Below are 9,209 nucleotides of genomic sequence, written 5' to 3' on the forward strand. Positions count from 1 at the left end.
ACTTTTTCAGTGCTTTTACTTGCTTTTTCCTTTTCTGGGATTCCAATGATGCGCATGTTATTTTTCTTGATGTTGTCCCACATTATTCTTAGGTTTTCTTCTTTTTCCTTCTTTTTTGAGTCTGCTTTTTGCTCTAGCAGATCAGTGGTGACAATTTTGTCTTCAATTTCACTGATTCTGTGTTCCATCTCATCAACTCTGCTCATATGTCCCTCCACCATGTTTACAGCCTCTGAAGCATTGGATCTTATATTTTGAATGGTGGATTCTTGTTTTTCCAGTGCCGCTAATGCCTTATTTGTTTTCTCTGCAATGTTTTGCATTGTTTTTTTTTAACTTCTCCTGGTCTTTGCTTTTAGCATCCTGTAATTCATCAAGTTTGTCTTTCATCCATTGGATATATTCAGTCGCTCCTCTTTTAAATTCTGTGTCAGAAAGTTACATGAGACTTTCTACTTTCAGGGTATCTGCTGTTCTTGCATCGCCCTTTGTGAGTGACATCTTGCTTTGCTCTTGTATATTGTGTGGGATAGTTTGCTTTCTTTGAGACATTGGTATCTATTCTTGATCTGAAGAGAATGCTCTTGAGATCTGATGGGCAGTTACTGAACTTGTGCGTTTCTCTGACTTTATGACTTCAGAAAAATGTTAGTTCAGCACCTGCAAGGGCAATCTCTTGTTGCTAAAACAGGTCAAGGTGCTCCCGTTTAAAGGCAAGTTGATTGCCCAGACGTGTAGGCACTGTTATGGAGTCAAATGGGGTGAGGCAGGGAAAGTGTTGGGTGATTGCAAGGGCAGGTCAATCACTTGGAGGACCTTGCTCAAACCTCTGCTGTCTCAGTGTGTTCATGACAGAGGTCCTAACTCAAATTCCTGCTGTCTATTTCCCACCCAATGGTTTTCTCAGTGTTCCCTGCCTGGTGGCACTTACGCAGGTGCCCTCACACAATAGCCCCTGCTCCAGCAGGTTCCTGGATCCGACAGGATCCAAAAAGTCAAAGTCAAATTCCCACCCACCCACTAGCCTCTAGCTGGTCTGCAGAGTTCACAGAGGCCAGCCGGCTGGCTCGTTTTGGGCAGCTGGTGTAGCCCAAGAGAGCTCGGTCATATTCCCCACCTGTGGGTGCGCCCTTAGGTGCTCGCCTGGGTAATCAGCAATGCCCCAGTAAACACAGATAAGATCCTACTGGCCTTTCTCCTGCCAGGTTAGTTCCTCAACAGCTCGCCCGATAGCTCCGGGTGATGGCTGGATCCAAGGTGGTGCCCTGAGGTCACAGGGCTGTGGTGGGGGTTGAGATGTGTGGTTATGGAGCTGCAAGGGGGGTGGGAGAAGGGAAGAAAAGCAAGGGACTAGGGGGTAAGGAGCGCAGGGCTTGGACACTATCGCCAGGAGGTAGGGGCAGGGCTTAAGCACTGCTGGGGGTTTATGCAGCAGCACCCTGTGTGTTAAGGGTCACATAGGTGTGGGTTGCAGAGGGGTCACACAGTGTCGGGTAGTCTTCGTTCCTCTGGGGTCTCACAGTCTTTGCTTCTCTGGAGTTCTGTGGTTGGTGGCTGGCTGTTGTTCTTCCCGGGTCTCTTCCCCGCCTCTCTCATGGTGGAATCCCATCTGGCGGCGTCGCTCTCGCTGGCGCTGCATCGCTCTCGCTGGCGCTGCGTCCATCTAATGCCATCTTACTACTGTTTTTTCTACAATATTTTTACTTTTATTCACTAATAGATTATAGGCTTTTTCCACTACAGTTGCTCTCTCTGAATCATCTATCTATAGGTAGTTCCAGCATACCCATGTCTACTACCACTTTGGGTCCCTGGACTACCTATCCCAGTGACCTACACTACCCCTTTTACTGAGAGTAGAATGGCCCTTACCAGCTTCAGACAGTTTTATCTGCTTCCATTCTGCCACAGCTACTCACTTTCTGCAACATCAGACTCTATTATTGTTTCTGGTACCTCCTTTACTCCTATCAAATCTGGAACATCTCTCTTCATAAGAACCATTTCTGCTGTCATCACTCTAGCTGCCATCACCACATTGACGCCCACTACCTTTCTACCTACCACTCTGGCACTTAGAACAAGTACTTCCTTTTCTATCACCACACAAGTAGATCACAGTATAGATGACTTATACTATCCACTCATCTTCTGCTTTCTCCACTGCTACAGTAAATTATTTTATCTAAGTTAACCATATCTTTTAGCAATTTATCTGCTTGCACTATGACTATGACCCTTTTCAGGGTCAACACACTCAACTGTTAACACCTTTGATTTCACAGGGACCCTATTTCCTGTCTCAACTGCATCTTCCACAGTTTTTTTATTTTACTGCAATTGAACATTTATGTTTTTCTACTTCCTCTGTAAACAATACCCTGGTGATCGTAGTTGACATGATGACATTTATACTAGCACATTTGCTGACACTACATTTGATGGACACTAGGTAAAGTATCACTTAAGCCCCAAACCATGACACAAACAGTTTGTGAAAAAAAGAGTCATTATATCTGCCTAGATAACTTTTGAGGGAGCACTGGTGACCAAATGATAAGAAGCTGTGTTGTAATCCAAAAGGCATGTGGTTCAAATTCACCAGTTTTTCCGTAGGAGAAAGATAGGCAATCTTCTCATGTGGGATTTACTACCTCTGAAAACCCACTGAAGGGTCAGCCATGGGTGCATTCCAACTCAAAAGCACACAGCAATAACAAAATTTCATTATGAACTTGGCCTCACTGATTTCAGTCCTGACAACTGAGTACACTGATCCTTAAACTGACTTTACTAATCAATACCAATGACTTCAAGTTTCTACAAGCCCCAGAAACTAATTTCTATTCAAAGCAAAATCTATTTGCTCAGAGCTTTAGATATGAGAATTTTATCCTCCAAACAGTACATATAAAGGAGAGAGAAATAAAAATCTATTCAGATAAGGCCATGGTGACATCAAATATATCGCAAACTGATTTCAAGGTTGTTAGCCAACCCTTGCAAAATTTATTTATGAAAACAAACACAAGATTATCATACATGTAGTTCTAGGAATACATTAAATTTATAGTCCACCCTGGTCGATTAGAGATTGTGCTGCCAACACAAAGGTAAGAAGTTAGATTCCACTACTTTGTGGGAAAGAGATGGGCAATTTTCTCTCCATCACTGTATTGCCTCGGAAAACTCTCTGGATGGTCAGCTGGACATCAGTTCCAAGTCAATGATAAACAACAACAACAATTTGTAGATTTTTCACTAGAAGTAAATTTTTCTACTTCTGAGAATTTCTTTTGTGTGTGTGTGCGCGTATGTAATTCTGATTTATTATATCAGTAACTCTGAAATACAACCAAGGACAAAAAGACACAGGAGTACTGTGAGATTCAGCCAGACTCCTCTTGACATATCTTCACATAGAGGTTTTTTCCCCCCTCACTAATTCAGGTCAGTATTTGTTTTGTGTCCTTTGGAGTAACATAGACACTTCTGAGATGTAGGTTAGCCATCTGGTGATTTCCAAGTACTCCAAGGAAAATCTTTTATCTCCACAAGTAAGAATTGTTTTCCCATTTTCCTTGTCTGATTTCTTAACTTGGCCATTCCCTTTCTGGCCCTTTACCAGACTAATGTTTCTTAAATAGCACATTCACTTTCATATTTTCATGCCTTGGTTGATATCAATCCCCTGTTTTGTAAATTCTGGTTACATTTTAGGGAGTCTGGTGGCTTAGTGAAAAGAGGCAAAGAAAGGTCCACAGTTCCAATCTCTCAGCTGCTCTGCAGGCAAAAAATGAGCACTCTCCTCCTGTGTGATTTACAGCGTCCGAAAACCATAGGAGCATCAGTTATCAGTCTGCTCTGACTAGGAAATACACAACAACAGTTGTGTTTTATTTACAAGTAACATGCTTACAACCAGAAGGCAAATAAAATTTTTAAAAATGACTGGGAAAAGTAGGTCTGGCAAACGCTAATGAAAAGAAAGTCAGTAGGACAATTATTTCTAGCAAGACAGGATTCAAATTTAAAAAAATAACGTGGCATAAATGTGAATAGTTTATATTTATTTAAAAGTCATCATAAAGATTACAAAACGTTATCTAAATTTTCAACACAACTAAAAAATCTTTAAGATATATTACTGAGAAAAATTCACATAATCATAATAGTAGTGGAAGATATTAATGCATACATTTTCTGCAATCAGCTAATCAAATAGCCAAACAATAAGTTGAGAAATTTAGAACTTAAACAATATAAATTTGTTTAGCAATGCTTTCAGAAAGAATTCTACAATCAATCAAAAAAGAAGAAATGCACATTCTCTTCAATAACCATAAAATATTTTCACACATTTAATGACATAAAGGAAAAACACTGAAATGAAAATATACAGCTTTTATTCAGGAAAGCATAAGTTGTTCTAACTTTCCTTGTGAGTCAAGAATTTGTAGATATTAAGACTAGGACAACACATATTCTGTAGGCTGCTAATCCCTGGACTGACATTTGTGGTTTGTTTGGGTTTGTGGGTGTTTTTTTAAAAAGGTAAATGTCTCAACAGACTATCTCACTTCCCCCAGCAATAAAAAAATCAAAGACAAGATCTTAATTTTATTGGTTCTGCATGGAAATTCATTAAAAGTCCACAATTAAGACCTGTACATCTATTTGGGAGAGAAATATTTAACCAAATAGAGATCAGTTTAAAGACTTCCCAGTTTCAGAAAGCAATAGATTCCAGGATATAACTGCCTTTTATCAGGGCCCAGGAAGCAGTAGATTCATGTAAGCTGTAGTACATAGAGCATTATACATAAACTGTGTTCTAATTTCAAACATGATAGGAAATAAATAACTCTCTCTCTCTCTCTTTGTGTGTGTGTGTGTGTGTGTGTGTGTGTGTGTAAAACAAAGTATAAATTGTACAATACTAAAAAACAAGTGTGCACAAGATACAAGGAAATAGAACCATCTACCAAATTACAATAGAATTTAAGAACATCAAAAGGAATCAGAACTGACCCACAGCTGACACTCTTAGCAAAATTTCCAAGCTATGAATTGCATAGGAGATTACCCATCTTTCTCTAACAGAGAAGCTGGTGGATTCGAACTGCCTGCTTTTGGGTTGGCAGCACAACTCCTTATCCACTAAGCCACTAGAGCTCCTATCAAAGAATAAGTATTCAAATATTATTGAGATTAACATATGAGGAAAAGAACAGTCTGATCTTGAGAAACAAAATTGCTGTTGAATAAAACCACAATAAATACTGTTTGATCATTAAGTGATATAGATATTTTTCAAGACCTTCTCTTTTTTAAAACTTAGCATAGACAAAATGTGTTTTACCAAGAATATATATAGAAATTAAATGTTGTAATTTTGTAAAATTTAGGAAGAACTTTTAAAAACCCTAACTCGAAGGTTAGTAAAACAAAAATGCTTTTTCATCATAATGGAAAATAAAAAGAACAAGCTTTAGTTGCTATGATAACGATTACTGAAATTGCAGTAATAAATTAAGAACAGAACCATAGAGAAGTACATGAAATAAAAAGAAAGATATCGATTAGAAACTTAGAAAGACTTTAAGAATAAATTTATGAACTATAACACTCTGATTGCCAGCATGAACTCTGCATGTAGAGAGATTAAATCCCAAATTCACCATTTATTAAATGTATCAAGGCCATGGTCTTTGCAATTACTTGCTATGCATCTGAAAGCTGGACAATGATTAGAGATGATGCCTTTGAATTGTGGTGCTGGAGAAGAGTATAGGACCTCTAGGAGGACAAACAGGTTTGTCCTAGAGACAGTGAAACCAGGTCGTTCCTTGGAGGCAAGGATTCTGAAGCTTCGTCTGACGTACTCTGGGCATGTTGTGAGGAGGAACTAGTTCTTGGAGAGGGATATTGTGCTTGGGAGGATGACAGTGCAAGAGAGGAAGACCCTCGATGAGATGGATTGATTCAGTGATTGGAATAATAGTGTGTCAAAGACAATAAGCTTGGCTAAGGATAAAGCAGGATTTAGAGCTATTGTTGTACATAGGGTGGCTATGAGTAACAAGTGACTAGATGGCCCATAACAATAACATCATGACCCAAATTCATTGTTTTCTAGTTGATGTAGTTCTGTACCATAGAGTCGGAACTGACCAATAGCTGACCTTCCAATGAGATTTAGGAGGAAGTAATAGCACAGGAGGAGATTGCCCATCCTTCTCGAGTAGGGCAGCTCTCTTCGGGATTTCAGCACAACTTCTTGCCACTAGGCCACCAGAGCTCCTTCTAGTTGACGTTTCCTTATAATGATAGAACTCCCCTTAAAGTTTCCAAAGCTATAAATATTTACATTAGCAGATTGCCTCATCTTTCTCCCTTGAAGTTCCTGGAGGTGCAAACCAGTCACCTATTATTTAGTAAATCAGTGCTAAATAAATCAGTACACTGCGAGTCATTCTATGAAGTTTCTCTACCTCTTATGTATTTCATTACAGGGATGAGTCTAACCCACCTGAATTTCAGAACCATCTACTTGGTTTTAGTCCTAGGTCCATGATCCACCTTGAGTTGGGTTTTGTGTATGGAGTGAGGTGTGGGTCTTGCTTGAGTCTTTCGCAGATACTTTTCCAATTTTGCCAACACCATTTGTTAAAAAGGCTACCGTTTCCCCACTTGACTGATTTGATCTCCTTGTCAAAAATCAGTTGACCATAGGTAGATAGGCTGATCTCCTGATTCTCAATTCTATTCCATTGATCTACGTGTCTGTTATTGTACCAGTACCATGCTGTCTTTACAACTATGGCAGTGTAGTAGGATTTGAAATCAGGGAGTGAGATACCTCCTACCATTCTTCTATTCTTAAGAAGTGCTTTTCTTACTAGGGGCTTCTTTCCATTCCAAATGAGACTGGAGATTGCCTTTTCCATCTCGTTGAAGAATGGGATTGGTATTTGTATTGGGATTGCATTAAATGTGTAAATTGCCTTTGGTAGTATTGCCATTTTCACAATATTGAGTCTTTCTATCCATGAGCAAGGGATATTCTTCCACTTCTCAAGAACTCTTTTTGTTTCTTGGAGTAATGTTTTGTAATTTTCTTGGAAAAGGTCCTTTGTACTTCTGGTTAAATTTATTCCCAAGTATTTAATCTTGTGATTAGTTATTGTGAAAGGTATTGTTTTTCTTAGTTCCGGCTCTGTGTTCTCTTTGTCACTGTAGAGAAATCCAACTGATTTTTGTATGGTGATCTTGTATCCTGCCACTTTGCTAAACTGGTCCACTGTGTCCAATAGTTTTCTTGCTGAGTCTTTAGGGTTTTCTAAGTATATTATCATGTCATCTGCATAGAGGGATAATTTTACCTCCTCGTTTCCAATTTGGATACCTTTTATTCCCTTCTCTTGTCTAATTGCTATAGCTAAGACTTCCAAAACAATATTGAATAAGAGAGGTGATAGTGGACATCCTTGCTTAGTTCCTGTTCTTAAAGGGGATGTGTTTAACCTCTGTCCATTAAGAACAATGTTGGCTCTTGGGTTTTCATAAATACTTTTTACTATGTTGAAAAAATTCCCCTCTAATCCTATTTTCTTGAGTGTTTTAATCAGCAAATGGTGTTGGATTTTGTCAAAGGTCTTTTCTGCATCAACTGATAGGATCATGTGGTTCTTGTTCTTTGCTTTGTTAATGTGATGAATTGAATTAATTGTTTTCCTTATGTTGAAGCATCCTTGCATACCTGTTATGAATCCCACTTGGTCATGGTGAATTATTTCTTTGATGTATTGTTGGATTCTACTTGCCAGTATTTTACTCAGGATTTTTGCATCAATGTTCAAGAGAGATATTGGCCTGTAGTTTTCTATTTTGGTGGTGTCTTTTCCTGGCTTTGGTATCAAAGATATATTTGCTTCATAGAATGAATCTGGGAGGATTCCATCTTCTTCTATTTTCTGAAATAATTTATGTAGAATTGGTAAGAGTTCTTCTCTGGATGTTTGATAAAATTCACTTGTAAAACCATCTGGTCCAGGGCTTCTTTTGGTTGGAAGTTGTTGGATTGCCTTTTCAATTTCTTCTTTTGTAATGGGTCTGTTCAGATGTTCAATTTCAGTTTTTGTCAGTTTAGGTAGGTTGTGTTTTTCTAAGTATTTGTCCATTTCCTCTAGATTTTCATATTTGTTGGAGTATAGTTTTTCATAGTACTCTAGTGTTAGCTTTTTTATTTTAGTTGGATCTGTTGTAATGTTGCCTGATTTATCTCTTATTCGGATTATTTGTGTCTTCTTCCTCTTTTCTTTTGTGAGTTTTGCTAGTGATTTATCGATTTTATTGATCTTTTCAAAGAACCAACTGCTAGTTTTGTTGACAGTTTCAATTGTTTCTCTGTATTCTATTTCATTTATTTCTGCTCTACTTTTTATAATTTCCTTTTTTTTAAGGGTGTCAGGTTTTCTTGCTGTTCTTTTTCAATTTGCTGGAGATATTGGGTTAGAGAGTCAATAGTCTGTTTTTCCTGTCTTTTGATGTGTTTGCTTATTGCTATAAATTGATCTCTGATTGCTGCTTTGGCTGTTTCCCAGAGGTTTTTGGCAAGTGGTGTTTTCATTGTCATTAGTTTCAAAAAACATTTTCATTTCATTTTTTATTTCTTCTACTACCCACTCATGTTCAAGCAAGGTGTTGTTCTGCTTCCAAATGTATGGGTTTTTTCTCCTTAATCGTCCTATGATTAATTTCTAATTTTGTAGCATAGTCTGACAAGATGATTTGTATTATTTCTATGTTTTTTAATTTATTGATTCTTGCCTTGAGACTTAGAATGTGATCTATTCTAGAGAATGTTCCATGCACATTGGAGAAGAAGGTATATTGTGCTTTTTTGGGGGTGCATTCATCTATAAATATCTACGAGGTCAAGTTGGCTTATTCTGTGGTTTAATTCTTCAGTATCTCTGTTTTTTTCTGGTAGTTCTATATTTTCTTGAGAGGGGTGTATTGAACTCTCCCAACACTACAGTAGTGTTGTCTATTTCCTTTTACAGTTTTTGTTAATGTTTGTTTTATGTATTTTGCTGGTCTTTCGTTTGATGCATAGATATTTATTATTGTTATGTCCTCTTGTTCTATTGACCCTTTCAGCATTATGTAGTGACCTTCCTTATCTTCCGTGATGGTTCTTACAT

The 9,209-nt window shown here is 38.0% G+C and overlaps 1 pseudogene; it reads left to right on the forward strand.

Annotated features, from left to right (window-relative positions):
• The first annotated feature begins 1,861 nt into the window (after positions 1–1,861).
• Positions 1,862–9,209, forward strand: part of LOC102857200 — a 28,678-nt pseudogene continuing 21,330 nt past the window's right edge.

This window comes from Elephantulus edwardii, unplaced genomic scaffold (assembly GCF_000299155.1).
Source record: "Elephantulus edwardii isolate Elephantulus edwardi_28Jun2011 unplaced genomic scaffold, EleEdw1.0 scaffold00192, whole genome shotgun sequence".
NCBI classification, from domain to species: domain Eukaryota; kingdom Metazoa; phylum Chordata; class Mammalia; order Macroscelidea; family Macroscelididae; genus Elephantulus; species Elephantulus edwardii.